The sequence below is a fragment of the Syngnathus typhle genome, linkage group LG19, assembly GCF_033458585.1.
Source record: "Syngnathus typhle isolate RoL2023-S1 ecotype Sweden linkage group LG19, RoL_Styp_1.0, whole genome shotgun sequence".
NCBI lineage: Eukaryota > Metazoa > Chordata > Actinopteri > Syngnathiformes > Syngnathidae > Syngnathus > Syngnathus typhle.
Genome location: NC_083756.1, coordinates 6,865,929 through 6,881,936, shown reverse-complemented (window position 1 = coordinate 6,881,936; position 16,008 = coordinate 6,865,929). Strand labels below are relative to the sequence as shown.

At 37.5% G+C, this 16,008-nt stretch overlaps 1 protein-coding gene across 2 annotated transcripts in view; it reads left to right on the top strand.

The window, feature by feature from the left end:
- The window catches only part of LOC133143926 (polypyrimidine tract-binding protein 2-like), a 49,456-nt gene extending 46,245 nt beyond the window's left edge, over positions 1–3,211 (top strand). For both annotated transcript variants that reach the window (XR_009710511.1, XR_009710510.1), the window contains one exon: positions 3,103–3,211. The gene's annotated coding sequence lies outside the window, so the exon portion shown is untranslated. The remainder of the gene's footprint in view (positions 1–3,102) is intronic.
- Positions 3,212–16,008: the final 12,797 nt, after the last annotated feature.

Below are 16,008 nucleotides of genomic sequence, written 5' to 3'. Positions count from 1 at the left end.
ACTTATTGGTTTTATACAGCATGGCACGAGCTTGATTGACTGTTTGTTATCCTCATCTGCTCCACTGAGCCATGTCAGTTTGTCCTAGTCCCGGTTATTCATTATTATTTTTTTGTCTGTGTGTGTGTGTTTGTCAGCTACATTTCATCTTTGCCCAAATTGCACAGCCTCACTTCTCTCACATCATTAACTTTTTTTATATTGATTTGGAAGTTGGCACTTTGTTAGAATTCAAGATTCATTTTGAATTACTTACCCTGTTTCATTCGGGAATGTGGTTAGCTCTATGCAAGGCACACTTGAGATATTCATGATTTGAACTTGTTCAATTTTCTCAACCACTTCAATCACCAAATATTTTCATTTTTACATTTTGGAGGAAATTTATTTTGAAAAACCGTAACGTAGAGCAGAAGGTTTCAGGTGTACCAAAAAATAGTATTCATAAAAACACCAGAGTAAAATGTAAAAAACCCCAAAAGAAAAATGAAACGCAAAACCGTGCAAATAGGAAAGACCTCAAAAAGTAACTTAACAGAAATGATGTCGGTGTTCTTTGTGTGTCTGTGTGTACTCGCTCTTAAGTTTCCCCCACTGTTTACACAGATTGCCTCATTCCACATCAGTGTTAATGCTTCACACAATAGTGAGCAGCATGCATCTGTCTTTCTTCTCTCATGTGTAGTTTGTGAAGGTTACTTACACCTACACGTTGTCTGACTTAATATCCCTTATAACAAAGTCAATTAGTGGAAAGTAATGTTTACAGGGCTTAACTGCCAACTCTGGCAGGCGGGGGGGTGGGGGGGTTAGGTGGGGCGGTCGTCAAGCAAACAGCTGCTTTTAATCACCTTAGTTCTCAGACTAGTTAGAAGAAGGTTATAATTGGTATTGCTGTGACAGCTGAAAACAAAACTGCAGACGGTCCCGAGTGACAAAAGATTGCTGATGGACACGAGCCTTATTTTCCATATTTAATGGCACTGACAGGAACTGATTGATATAAGTATTCATCCTTTGATATCAGACCTACCATATTTTCCGGACTATAAGGCTCACCTAAAAACCTCAAATTTTCTCAAAAGCCGACTTATAATCAGGTGCGCCTTATATATGGACCAATATTGAGCCACAACAGCAGGCATGGCTAAAATCCGGCCCGCGGGCCAAATGTATATATCTTATACATGGACAAAGTTTTAAAATGGGCCATTCATTGAAGGTGCGCCTTATAGTCCGGTGGGTCTTATAGTGCGGAAAATACGGTTTGTAACCTAATTTTCAATCTTTCTTACTGCCGCATGGACCAGTCTATGTATCAACTCCAGCAAAGAGTAAGTGTGAAGCAGCATTCACCTAAGAAAGGGACACTTTGCACCATGACAAGGTTCTCATAACACTCCACAACACCCTAAAGCAGGAGAGAAACCCCCCCCCCCCCCCCAAAAAAAAAACAATCACACAGGGAAATAACACCATTGATTAGATTTGTGAGGGAAGAAAGAAAACACAAAGCTGCTACAAAAAGACCCAATAATGCATTATGAAGGTAGATCTGGGAGAAAGACTGCACTTCCCTCAGGATGTCCAGATAACTGGGAGCGCTACTGTTTTGAATTCAGCATCCTTATCAACCTCATGGGAGGAGATCTGCAAACAGGCTTTGGAAAAGCAAGGAGTAGCGTACCAGGAGTCAGTCAATCAATCGCGCAATCGATCTAATTCTTTGTGCATCTCATAAAAAGTCCAGCTCTCATCCAAACAGGAAGAATTTGGCGGTTGGTGTTTCTTGTTAACGGTAAATAGTATCACCCGGTCCTGGAGGTGAAATTACACTCTATCATTGCTGAGAGCTCATTAAAAATGGATACAAGTGGTTGACAAACAGTGTCTCCCAGGCTGGAAAGTGTCAACGAGCCTGCTGCTCTCCTTCCATGTTGTAAAAAATTTAAGCTGATGTGACACAGCGGGCATGTTGGTGCCAGGCATGCACAGTGATTTATGCCTCTCATTTCCAGTCAGGGAGATTTTAACTGAAAGCAGCGAGCATTTGCCCGTCTTCCAATGAGTCACTAAAACGTACTTGGACACATTTTTGCTTTGTTGATATGAAATACAAAGCTGCATCTGTCAAGGACATGCTCACAAATTACCACTTGGAGCTGACTGACAATCATCAAAAGGCGCAAAGACAAAAATACAAAGGATGACTTATGCGGGCGGCCTCCATCTCATTGAGAAATCATTCAGCTTTCATCTGCAACACTCCCAGAAGAGACTCCCCCTGCTAGATCTAGTATTAATTTCGACTTAAATGCGAATTAAAGGTCGTTACCTTTGTCTATATCTCCATTCATGCTCCAGGAAAATATTTAAGTAATCCTTATTTGAAGTGCAAAACAATTTAATTGAATTCAAGACCGCGAGAAGGAAAAAGTTCTTACAAAATGTTATGGTAATTGCGCAGGGGAAAAAGAAAAAAAAATTAAACCAAAGGTTTAGCATGAAACAAACAGTATATCCCTCTCGCAATGAGTTTGTCACAATGAGCTGTGGGAGCTTTGAAACTGCCAACATTGCTTAAATGTGTCCCAAAACCCAGACCAAACGGGTTGTTCGGCTCATCGTGCCATTAGTGCCCATTTGTGAAACACCAGGTGGTAGGCGAATTAACACTTCTCCTGATAGTGCAGTCTACCAGCCGCTGGTCTTTGCATCCTTTTGTGCTCCAGATATTAATGGCAGTGTGCACAAAGAACATCATGTAGAATTTTGATGAGATGGTTCTTGTCATTCTCAGCATTCATCTAAATGGTGACAGTTGGAAAAGCAAGATAGGAATGTTAAATGAGAAAAAGAATTACCTTTTTGTGTTTGCTCAGTATGACTCACTGCAGTCCCTGACCTCCTGCTATCAAAATGAATTGAATAAAGTCAAAACAAGAGGACCATGTTAAATAAAGTCTATCGAGAATTGGTACAAATAAATCGACAAATACAAGCTGGCCGAAAATGGACTCCCTAGTTATACAGATTTAGAAAATCTTGATTTGAGTATCTGCTTGATTAAAAAAATAATATTGACGTATGTGTATGTTACAGCGAGGAGGAAACTTTCTGGATCAGTTGTTTTCTTTTACCGCTGCCACTAATGATCCAAAATCGTCGGTGCGTATCTTGTGGAAGAGTTAGCAACATCTTTCTTCTCAGGGTGAGTGACGACAGCTTTGCTTACAATGGTTTTATGATCTGCAATATGCTCTCCGCCCGAGGGCCTATGCCGAGCAAAAAAATATTATTGTCATAACAAACATTGCATGCTCAAAGGTAAGTTTTGCTTCTATCCACTGTTTACTGCAAAATTGCCCAACAATTAAGTTATCATATTACCTGAGTAGAAAGTGGAATTTACCAAAAAGACACAGCCTGAAAAAAAAGTTCGATAGACAGATGATGGAAAGGCGATTTGAGGACTGACAAATGATATATTAATCATGTGTTTTCAAATTCAGTTATGAACACAACAAAATCAATATGTCAAGGTTTTATAAAGCAAAGGGAAATGCAAAATCATCCAGAAGGATTATGACAAATCTATTCATGGTGTTCCATAAATCATTATTGAATAGAGATTAGAGGACATCTGGGCCATTAGTCTGCCCAAACAGCATGAGTTGTGGTCAGTATATGTATTGAGCTTCCCTTTAGGTGACCGCACTCCTAGCAGCAAGTCAGTGTTGTGAATTTGTTGTAACTTGGAATTCTGATTTTTATATTGTGTGAGGATGACCCAGGCTTAATTAAGGTCAGGCCTCATGAGACACTGCGAGTTGGCTAAATTTACATGTCCGGCTTCATGGTAAAAGCCTGATCTGAATAAAAAATGGGCAATTTTCAAAATCATGGTTTGATTTTTTTTCACCCTTTTCCTTATTATTTCCAATGCTGTTGCTGATCTTTATTTGTTGTCCTTCAACTCCAACTACTTCAGCAACAGTGTTGATGCCATTGGCTTGTGTACTCGAGCAATTGTCAAACTGCTTCCAGAAGGAAACATTTGAAAGATGAGCATTTGCTATTAGAGCAGTCTCATTATCTCATTACAATTTGGCCTTCAAGTGAGCTTCTCTTGTATCGATTATATGAACCACAGCTGACACTGTCCTTTCTGCTGAATTAATTCTTCCCAAGAAACCAGTGATTTGGCTGGGCCATAATCATCAAAACAGCAGCATCAGGACAATTAACCTCTTCTGCTGGCAGGAGTGGAGGAGTGAGGAATAATCAGCAGCAAACACACAAGATAAACAGGATGAACTTTAGTACGGTGTGTGGTTGCATGGAAACAGTTTTTTTTTTTGTAGCTTCTGTGTAGCATGAAAGAAACGGTTGTGTTTGTTAACAAATGGTTCATAGAAAGACTATCGCCCGTGTTATTTCTCACTGCATATTAACAACCCTCTGGGGAGCCGTCCTCTCTGCTTGGATGATGTTTGTTATACCCAAAAGTGAGGATGCTCTTCACCAATCCCCTATGGCCTACATTTCGAACCTGCCTTCTTGAGTGGTCTGATGAAATAAAGCCACCTCTGGATTCTTTACACGTGTTTACTCCATTCCATAAACCTGGATTTTGTGAATTAGTAATGTACCTCCAAGTAAGAGTAAAATTAGTGTTACTTCAAACTACCGTATTTTCCGGACTATAAGGCGCACCTAAAAACCTCAAATTTTCTCAAAAGCCGACAGTGCGCCTTATAGTCCTGTGCGCCTTATAGTCTGGAAAAAACTTCAAACTATATAGTAAATAAAACTATACGTTAGTCACTATGAGATACTTGAAGTTGATTGTCATAAGGCATTCTCTGTCTCATTCTCTGTCTCATTCTCTATTTCACCACCTTAAAAAAAAGCTTATTTATTCCAATAAGAGAAAAATATTCATTTCTTCACTCTCATGCATCTCACTCCTGGGCCCACCTTCTTTGAATGATCTGCAAGAAAGTGCATGAGCACACATTCAAAGATGATAATACAGGGGATTTCATTCTTACCTGGTCTAATTACACGCTTGATCAATGGAGTGACCTTTAACATTCAGGGTGGAGGAGGAAGAACGTGCCAACACCTCGATAGTGTGTGTTAATAAGAATACTTTAATGGGTGGTATGGCTAGGTTGTAGATGGTAGTACTGCAGAAACAACATTGCTGAGTTCCCCTCTTGAGTTTTTGCCCTTAGGGTTAGGTACTTTTTGTCTGAGGGTGTTGCTGGGCTTGAAGTGCTGAGGTGTGTTGGGAGAAAATATTTTTCTGACATAGCAGCCTCATAACACACCGTGATATTCCACCTCCTGTTTTTGTCCTCGGGGTCCTTCTTCCAAACATATTTTGGGCCATGACACAATATGCAAATCAATCTATCTGTCTATCCAGCTATCCTGAGTTGAATCGAAACTTTAAAAATATATATATATATGTACTTCTACCTACAATAAGTACAGAGTGTGATTTCTTTTGCCACCTCGTATCAGTGGGAATACGGTATGACTGTCCCCTAGCTCAAGAGGCACAGTACTGTTTGCTACACTCAAGCAACAGAATATAGTGTAAATTGAATTTCCCCTTTTGGGATTCTAATCAATATAAGTCATGAATGGGTTCAAAATATAATCAGCAAAAATACCAATGTAATAAGGAAAAGTTCGAACTTTTCCGATCAATAGTTTCCTGCAGTGCACCTTTTTATAAAGCATTGTAAAGTGGGGAGGATGGGTGTCATTATTATCTCACTTCCACTCTTTCAAAAGATGCTTCTTGTGAGTAAAACATTAAATATCAATAAAAGTGTGTGTGGCTGCTGAGTATCATTTTACTCCAAGGCAATTGCCATAATTCAACACATAAATGTGCTTGTGTGCACAAATTTGTAAGAGTGTTAGCTTCCTCACCGATGATATTTAACAGATTTTCGGGATGTCATCAGATTTTTATGACTGGTACACAGGTCTGTGCTTTCAAAATGAGTTTTTCTCAATACAACGTGCCACACACTTGATTTAATCAACAAACGTTAGCAAATGTTTTCCGCTATACTGCTTCCAGAACCTTTGTCTGGTAATGATATGGAAATTGATCATTATTTTGTCATATAGCCAGCTTCTATCGAATATGTATTCATAAGATAGAAGAAAGTGAATATCTTTCACAAACAATTTGCTTAATATGGCTTTTTCCCCTCCGTTGATTTGTGTGGGCCAGAGGCGGAATGAGATTGAAACATCGTAGTATTAAGTTTGCAAAACATAAAACAAATTATGAGTCAGTGTTGTGACTCAATGCTGATTGATGTCACTTTGGGTTACTCTCATATTGCCCTACTGAATAAGATATATGGTGTCGTAATCTTTTTTTTTTTAAACTTTACATCGGCCTTTTCCTTCCACTGGCCGTATTTGTATCGGCTGACTTCAAATATCCCTTTCCTGTTTTGTTTTTTTAATTTCCAGACATCCCTGCAATGAATAAATAAAACAAGACATGCAATGTGATGGGGTTGAAGGCCATAAGAGGGGGAAATGAGTGATTTAATTGCACTAAAGATCACTATTATTAGAAGATTTGAAAAGCTATTACCAAGAGCAGCAGCAGCCAGGAGTCATTCAAGGTCCTCAGTCACCATCCCCCATTCTTAAGTGCCCAATGTTCAGCTAGTAAAGGTCACGGCGCTATTGTCACCACTTCACAAATGAAGACACACACAAGGTTTGATGATCACTCTTGCATTATTTCTTTTTTTAATATTCAGAATCATTGGGAGATAAATAAATGAGCGTGTTTAGTTTCACATTTTTCCAATCCTTCTGTTAATTCACAGCACAGCCACTGCATTTTATTTTTGATACTATTTCCAACATCTCTATGATTTTTAATACAGCCTTCAATAAGGAAATACTAAATCCTTCACTTTTATTGCTGTATCCTTTTCCATTAAATTAAACTTCAAGAAGACAGTTTTACAAGATTAGCTCAGCGACCAATTGAACAAATGCATACTAAATTGTTTAATGAAGATATTGAATATGGTGACCATATTGTGTTCCGTAGGCTATGACTTAATAAATGTCTGAGGTAAAAATGAAAGTCATCCATTAAGATACTTACTGCTATTCCATGAGGGGAAAAGGCTGGCAACATAGACAATGGCAATTTTAAAAACTGATTAAAAATAAATAAGTGCAAAAGCTGCAACTGGAGATATTCTGCAGGGAAATGTGCAAAGGGTAAAAAGGCCTGATGGAACACTTTACCCTCCTCAAAGTCTCTGGCCTTGTATGCGGCTAAGATGTGGAAGCCCTTGTTTTAAATGAAGTATAAAAAATAAATAATGCATAAAAAATAATCATACGTGTTTTACGTGAACGTGCCTTGAAGGTAAAACAGCGTTATACATGCAAAAGCGTTTACCGTTCTTATTCGGCCTACGTCTAAATTGGAATTTGGGATGCTTTTGAAAGTTCAACAACTACTTGTTTGGGAACATGGTCATAGTACTAACGGTCAACAATCCACTTTGATATTCTCACTCTATTTGACTGCATAGATGAAGTGCGTTCCCCTGCGGTAGAGGAAACTACAAACCTGGCCAGGAATGGCTCAGATTGTGCTCAAAGAATTAGAATTCACATTCTTAAGATGATTCTTTTGGGCTACGAATTGTTTATTCGTTATTTTAAGAAATCTGTGCACTTCCATTCGTTGAACCTTCTGACCAGTCCGGTCCTTTGAGTGTAATACTTTGACAGTTCCGCCTATGAAGGCGTCTTTAACTGTCCTTCCAATCGGTTGTCAGGCTGTTATTTCAAGCAAAACTATCATCGTCACTCCGTCACAATTATTTTACTTTGGGACCGTCTGTAAATTTCATCATCATTGTTAGTCCGTCACACCGTCATCTCTTGTCCTCTGCATCCAACATCCTGAGGAAGACTCTAGAGTTGATGTAAAAATTGACAATTTCTTTGGAGCTGAAAATAAGTTGAATAGGAAGAAATAGGCTGTAGTCTGGTAAGTTCACAAAGAATTTATTTCCAAAACAGAGACTCACAATAGCCAAAACATTGACTTACTATATATACATAAAATCGATTATACTAGATACAAACATGGTGCAGAGATTTTTATAAAAGCCAAATATTCCCCGAAAAAAAAAAAGCTTCGATAAAGACGCCACAATACTCTAACCTGATGATAGAAGTATGGTTAGTTCCCAGTCTGCCCCTTTTGAAGCGGCGAGTAGCGTACATCTTGTAATCTTCTCTGTGCAACTACAATAGACTCTATTTATTCTCCACACAAAAAGACTCTGCTGGATGTGTGAGGAGTTGTTTTGAGGGAGGGGGTAGGGGGGGGGGCTATATCTTGGCGGCCAACACAACACGCACGTTATCACGCCTGTGTAAATGTCAGTGTTTTGTAATGTAAAAAAAAAAAAATTGACAAAGACAAAATCAAAGCTACAGTAAAAAAAAAAAGAAAATCCGTTTTGATTCGGGTATCAAAGAATTCAATTGAATCGTTCTACTTTTGAATTTATTGAGATGTTTATAAAATCATCTTTTAATGGAGAGAGGGAATTTTTGCATTTACACTTGAATATTGGCAAGTTCCTTTGTATTAATACCGTTTACCCTATATTACATTTTTTATGTAATTATATATAGATGACATTTTTATTTTACATATACTATGATTTTTTTTTTTTTTAATTGCATTTATTGTTCAGCAAAAATCCTTTGCTATCCTCTGAATATAAGTTTGCCTAGGTGGAGGCCTGCTGAGTGCCTTTCTAGTTGAGTGGACTACAGTTTGAAATGCACATTACTGCCACTTAAAGCACTTAAGTGAATTAGCAGACAGTGGTCAGAGTATGGGCACTTGGAAATACGCTTTTATTGTGAAAAATGTATCTCATTATTTTTAGCTATGGGCTGTCCACTTTTCATGACTTGTACAACAATTGGCAGAATGTAGAATTTTTTTTTCAATTGAGTTTTGGTGTAGAATTTAACGTGATCAAATAAATAAAAAAAATCATACTTTTGTTTGAACATAGTGGGTAAATTCATTGCCAGTCAAAGCAGAACAAAATCAGGAAATTACACGTGAAGACTTACCACCTGCTGGGAGCAGTTTCCCTCTGAAATTTTGAAGGGGATCTTATGTGGAAACAACTTTTCCAGCCATTACATGCCTTAGCTGTCATATGCAGCAAAATGTCAAAAACCAGAGCGGGCTTGTTACGTAAGAAGCAGTTCATCCAAATTCCCCGGATCTATATATTGTACTAAAACCAACAAATTCAATCAAAATGGTCATTAAAATTCAAGTTGTTAATTTTCAGAAGGAAAATGACTTTTTAAAAGTAATAAGGATGATTATATTTAATCTTGTATTTTCAGCAGCATTATGATACTGCTTTTGATTTTTGATTATGATTTTTTTTATGTCTAAATCATGATAATACTAAATTTTATCAATAGGTCCTCTTATTTAACTATATATACGATAATTATTCTTGCTGGTTATAAATATACGGCATTAATTGTTCGAACAACATTTGCATATTTTTTGTGTTATATGTTTAACTGGGCATCTTGGATGATCATACATTATTATTGTCGTAAATATCCAAAAACCTATTTTTTATTTTAATTTGTTTGTACAAAAATTTACAGTAAAACTATTCGCTACAATACTATTGATTATATGAACATATATTTGTTGTTGTTTTTCAAAATCAGCAGGTCTATATAGAAAAATATATATTTTTTAATCCAAATGAATTTGTTCATTTGGGAAAAATGCTACTTAAATGTGAATTAAACTTATTTGAACTGGCAGGGTCTATTGCATTCATCAAATGTTTTATGCTTATATTTATATACATTTTCTGTTCGATCATACAGCAGTTAATTGAGCTGAGAGGTCATTAGATAATTACCATAGAATTGTTGATGAATAAAAATTTAAATATTTAAAGTGTCTGCTTCAACTGACACTATAGTAAGACCATTTAGAAATCTCCATTTTCCCCTCAAGATGTAAACACAGGTCAAGGTTGGCACGGATGACCCGCCATTATGAGAGGCATCGAAGGACTTGCTAGGCTGAATTTCCCAAACACCGTTTGACCTAAACCAATTTCACATTGTTGCTTCATTCCCACAATCATGATGCAGGAGCAACTGGGGGGCACTCGAGCACCTGAGCCACGCTGCCCTCCGCAGTACAATGAAATTAACTCCAAAATGTTACACATGATGAATGGCCATCTGGAGGCTCCAATGTTGAAACTGCAGAGCATATCCCTGCACTTTCATTTCTCGTTTTCTATCAATTTCAATTGTGTACATGGAAAGCTAATTGCACATTGTGAGTGAAAACGTCATTAAGGAAACATTTTAAATAACATTTTAAATAAACCACCTTATTCAAATACTCAATTCACTTTTTTTCCTCTCTCTCTCAAGAGGCCTTTATTATTTTTCAAACTGAAATTTGTTGACAAAAACAAAGTACAATATGAATGAGAAAATATGATGAAATGAGTCAAGTGCTCATTCCTGCTTAGCTTTAATAGCAGCAGTCACATCCTCATTTAGGCACAAGCACATGATTCACACAGTGTTGATATAATCAATAAGAGCAAACAATGCTGAATTGATTGATCATCTTGGGCAATTCATTTGGCATTATACACAGCAAACAAACAGAGACAGACATTTAATTGAGACTGGGCACAGGACTACAAAACAAACTATAACTGATGAGCCATTCAACAAGGTTTGTGATTTTATTAGCACCAACGCTCATTCATAAAGACCTTTACGAGGATATATTATTCCAATGGGAGATATTTGTATTGCGTTTAGGACAAACAAATAAGGGGACAAATAGACTCATCACAAACAATATTCCATTCCAGACTTGGAGAATATTTAAGTTATATAAAGGCACTTTTTATGTATATTTAAGCACACCTGAGAGACTTATCAGTAGCTGTCAAAGTAAAAGAGATTTTTAAATATTATTGAAAATACCAAAGATATATTATGAAATATCAAATTTTTTCCCACTATGATTTTGTAAGTATTTCTTGTGTCTATTAGTTTTTTTCATTCTTTGATATATTTTTAAAGATAATTATGGTATTAAGCTGGTTTCTAATCATACAGAAAAATGTGAGCTCAGAAATGAACAGAAATTACATCAAGTTAATTTGACTTATTTTTCAAAAATGTTTCACCCATTACTCATATAATCAGAAAAAGATTAATAAATATCAAATGTTTTGTGTTTATTTTGTTTTTTTTGACCAGTTAGCATCTAGCATTTATACTTGAGCAAAACTTGACATTGATTTTTTTTAACGGTTTCTATAATTTCAGTCCCAGTAATACTAAAATTAAAATGAGTTTGTAAGCAAAACCTTTAACTGCAAAGAATTTTGTCTCCAATATTTATAATGCAGCTTTTTATTTGAGCTGAATAAATGGAATTATATGATTGTTTTTTTACTTGTTTGTCAAAACGTGGAAAAAAACATAAAATATTTTTTTTTTTCTAAAAATTTTAGTTCCTAAATGAACTTCCAAGTCTTGAATGATTCATAAAACTTCAAGTTTACAGCAGATGAAGGAATGTGAGTAAAACACGTAAATGATGCAATGCCAAAAAAGGCCAAGCAGCAGACACACCAAGCCACAAACACAAGGACATAATCACAAATTTAATCTAATTTATTAAAATGTAATTTTTTAAGTCCAAAATGTTTTGGTGTTGATCTTCTTGAGCCATTTTGTGGTTTCATGATTATTGACATTCTTATACCAAGCCACTGTGTTTAATTCAAAAAGTACTTTACTTTGGGCTATTTTATATATTTACTATATCTTGCACTCTTCTAATCATAAACGATAATTCATATAACATTTTTTTTTTAAAAAAGTAAAAAATAATTGCTTATGCGTAAACTTGACTGGCTTCTACATTACAGCACCGTATCGATAAGACTGCTTCAGAAATGCAAATCAGATTTTAGTCTTGTACAAAAGAGGCGTGCAAAAAGAATTTCTTCTCGCCCAGCACGATCTCCAGCGTATCATCATGGGACGTGACATGTATGAGGACATGACTGTCTGACTCAACTTGATCCTATTATGTGTTTAAATGGATTTCACATGGGTGTTAAGATTCAGAATGTGCTATCAGACATAGAGAGGGGAGGGGGATCCATATTCATGGTGCGTCGGTAGGTCGCAAACCGTCCCGCTGCTGGTTCTAGACCATTTGAGCAAGAAGTAATTGTATAATGGCTCGCCCTGCAATGCATAAATTGAGCTGTCAAACAGTCATGGTAGATTTTGTTTTTCCGGCGAGCCGGTGTGGCGCGTGTTCCTTTGCGTGGCTCAGCAGAAACAACCATAATGCAAGTGTCATAAAGCTCACGGAGATAAATGGCGTTTGAGCAAGCATTTGCATAAAAAGGAGAATAAACGGGCGGTGAAACGGGGGAAACTAAATTTCGGCTTAGCTTGCCTCACTACAACAATAAACGTGCGCTGAATTGAGTGGGATGAGGCTGTGCTGTTACGCAGTTACACTACGTGCATATAGTTAACCTGCTAATCAGAACACCCATTGGAATGAATTGGGCTTTATTCATATGGAGGTGACAAACATGCTGCAAAATTTCTGCCTGCAGCTGTGACACCCATCCACCACTATATAGTCTGAGCATCTTTGTTTGCTTCATTCCACTTTGTTGTAATTGTGATCTGCTTAATTACTATTGTTAGCTTGTAAGAGAACTGGTGCCTCTCACTGTGAGATATCTCTGGTGAGATATATTCCATCCACTGACTAGAGGCTTTAAGCAGATATATATTCACTGCTCAAAGATATCAGGGTGTGTAGGCGTGCTAGACGGAATAGCATCCATTTTTTTTCCATTGGACACGCCCACATTGTTGGAGAACAGATAAACAGCGTTTATTTTTCACCATTTTATATTTACGGGCATTTCGTTGGTTGTTGAACAGCAGGCTTCTGTTTTGTGTCAAATTTATCAAACATTCTTATCTTTATATAGACAAAAAGATGGATTGATGGTTCATTTTAGCAAGACAAAGGCTGACTGGAATGTCATATTGATGTCAAATTAAATCAAATCACCGCTTCGCCTTACTGTGGTACACATCGACCTTATGCTTAGGTCAAGCTATTTCTTTCAGCAAACAACCGCAAAGCAGCACAGCAGACAAACAGTAACAAAAAAGAAAACAGACACTATTCTGCTCGTCACCACAAAGACAGATGCATGAAGGCAGGGAAAGCGAAAAAAATTGCAATGATTTCAAGTTCAAAGAAGAGCCACCCAAACTAATAGTCCTCCCCGAGATGGGTAGGGTGTTGGGGTGAGGTGCGGTGAGGTGAAGTGAGTGGGTGGGTTGGTGTCAGGTGTTGGGCGAAGAGAGGACTCTCCTCGACTACGCGTATTCTTAAGCAATAACAACGTGATCCGTATTATCCACCCAAGAATACCCGTCACCGAAGAGAGTCTTTCAATATACACAGGAGGCTAGCCAGAAACCATGTGAGCAGTTCCACTGCCATTGCATCATCATCCCCACCACCATGGCCATCAGCAGCCCTTCTTCATGCTCTCCGTGGCAAACAGACACATACACAGATTGAGAAAGGTGGTAGTTGCATTGATTGAAGACGCCTCACTGCAGTGTGAGGCAAAGTTCCATCAATGGCTCCTCTGCAAAGGAGAAAATTGACAATGGTGGCAGTTTCAATATGAGGGTCATTCCAGAATTGGAAGACATTCTCTGTCCTCCCCTCTATGAAATTTCAAATACAGAAACATGCTCTTATGTAAATTATAGTTGTCTCCAGATCAAATTTAATTGTAGGTGATTCCTAAATATTATTTGGACTGAATGTCATCAAGCTAATTGGGACCTTCTATTTTTCATATTTTTTTTGAAGACATAATGTCAACTTTAACAAATACACCCATGTGACAGAAAAAAAAGACAATATCTTAATAGTTATTCTTTATTGTAGCGATTGGACTTTGCTGGTTAGCATGACTGCAAAGCTATTTGCACTCTTTAGCAAAAACTCCAACATAAACATTGAACCCTGCTATCATATTTACTTTTCTTTTTAATCATTATTATAAAGCTAACAGAGCTAATTGTATACTTGAGCAAAAACAGTAACGTTAGCATTAGTATTCAAATCTTTAATTGTAAAGAATTTACTCCTTTTTAATTAGTATCTGGAACAGGTTGGAAATGGAAAAAGTCCACAAAGTTATATGATGGTTTATTTATTATTTGTTGTCTAGAAGACAGAACAACAACAAAAATACAAATTTTCCAAAAAATATTGATGCCTGAATCATCCTCCAATTTTGGATTGACCCATAAACCAGCGTGTAGCGCAAGAACAGAGGAAAAAAAATGGAGCATAAAAGCTGATAGGTTAGACTTCCTGATTGTCTCATTTCTGGAGCTGGCAGCATAATGGACAAGAATATGAAGTTAAAAATAAAGATGTTAAAATTCCCACAGCAAGGTTCTTACCTGAACCACAGCCAGATCAGCTTCCGTTGGTGACGCTTGGCTTTCTCTGCTTCTGTCGTTGCCACTGTTGCTTGGCCCTGTCATAATGAGAACTGGGGCTGTGGGTCAGGGAAGGTATTGGTAACGGAGGGGTGAAGGGGGGTTTCACATGTAGGAGGGGGAGACGTGAGGTTAGGGAGGTCATTCCAGGAGCTGCTTTGGTGTGATGGTGGTCCCATGCGATCCATTACCAATAGCAAGCCACCCCCCACCGCCACCACCCTCTAAAGCCCAATGCAATGAAATTAACACATGCATTGTAGGGTGGGTGCAGCACATGCAGTGAATAAATGTGAGATAAATATATTCCGACAAACGTGCTGTTTCACTGTGGAAGAAATCAAGCAGAATCTTTTAAAAATAGGAGGTTTTTTTTATTCTGAAATGTTAATGTAATATTTATTAGTGTGGTGACCTCACCCTCCCTTTTGTATTATTATTATTATTATTTACATAAAGAGAGAGATTTACATAAAGAAAATTAATGATCTAGTTGTAATTACGGCAACATTTTTTTTTTTTTTCCCAAAGACAATTTACCTCAATTTAAAAGCATGTTCCAGGTGATCAAGACTTATTTAATCATTTCCTTGTAAACATAATGGATTTATTTCCCCCCCCCCTGCATTTTAATAAGACTGATTTCAATATCAAATTGGTCAACATTCCAGATTTGCAGAAATGTCCATTCTGGACCTTTATATAAGATCAACAGCTGAGAAGTGTTAAAGGGAGGATAAAACAAAAAAGTATTAGATTTTTTTTTAATGACTATAAAACCCAAAGTATTTTTTTCCTCTCTCTCTTTGTCTCCCACCACTTTCTAATTTCCATCTCTTCCTCACCTGCAAATCATGCCCACAAAAATACACACGCTCACACCTAAATATTACAAATTACACATGCATACCCTGAGCCAAAAACAGTCCGAAACCCCCAAACCAGCCACCCACCCGCCCACAGACTGCAGAGATAAGATTTACCACCCGCAGCCATACAAACACATACTCAGCGAGTGTGGCCCAACCCAGACCATCTGCAGAAAAAAAGGGCGCCAGCGTAGAGAAGCGAGAAATCACCTCTCTCTTTTCTCTCCCAAACAAACACATAAGCGCATACAAAATCAGAGTCGTATTGATTATTCAGTGGAAGCACCCAAAGACTCGTCAGAATATGCTGACAGCTAACGGCTAAAATCAAACACCAGGAATAATCGTTGCACCTTTCCACAAAATAATTAGACAAGGGAAGTACCACAGGTTATCATATAGGGGGGGGGGGGGGGGGGGGTGCAGAAACAAGTTCAATGGG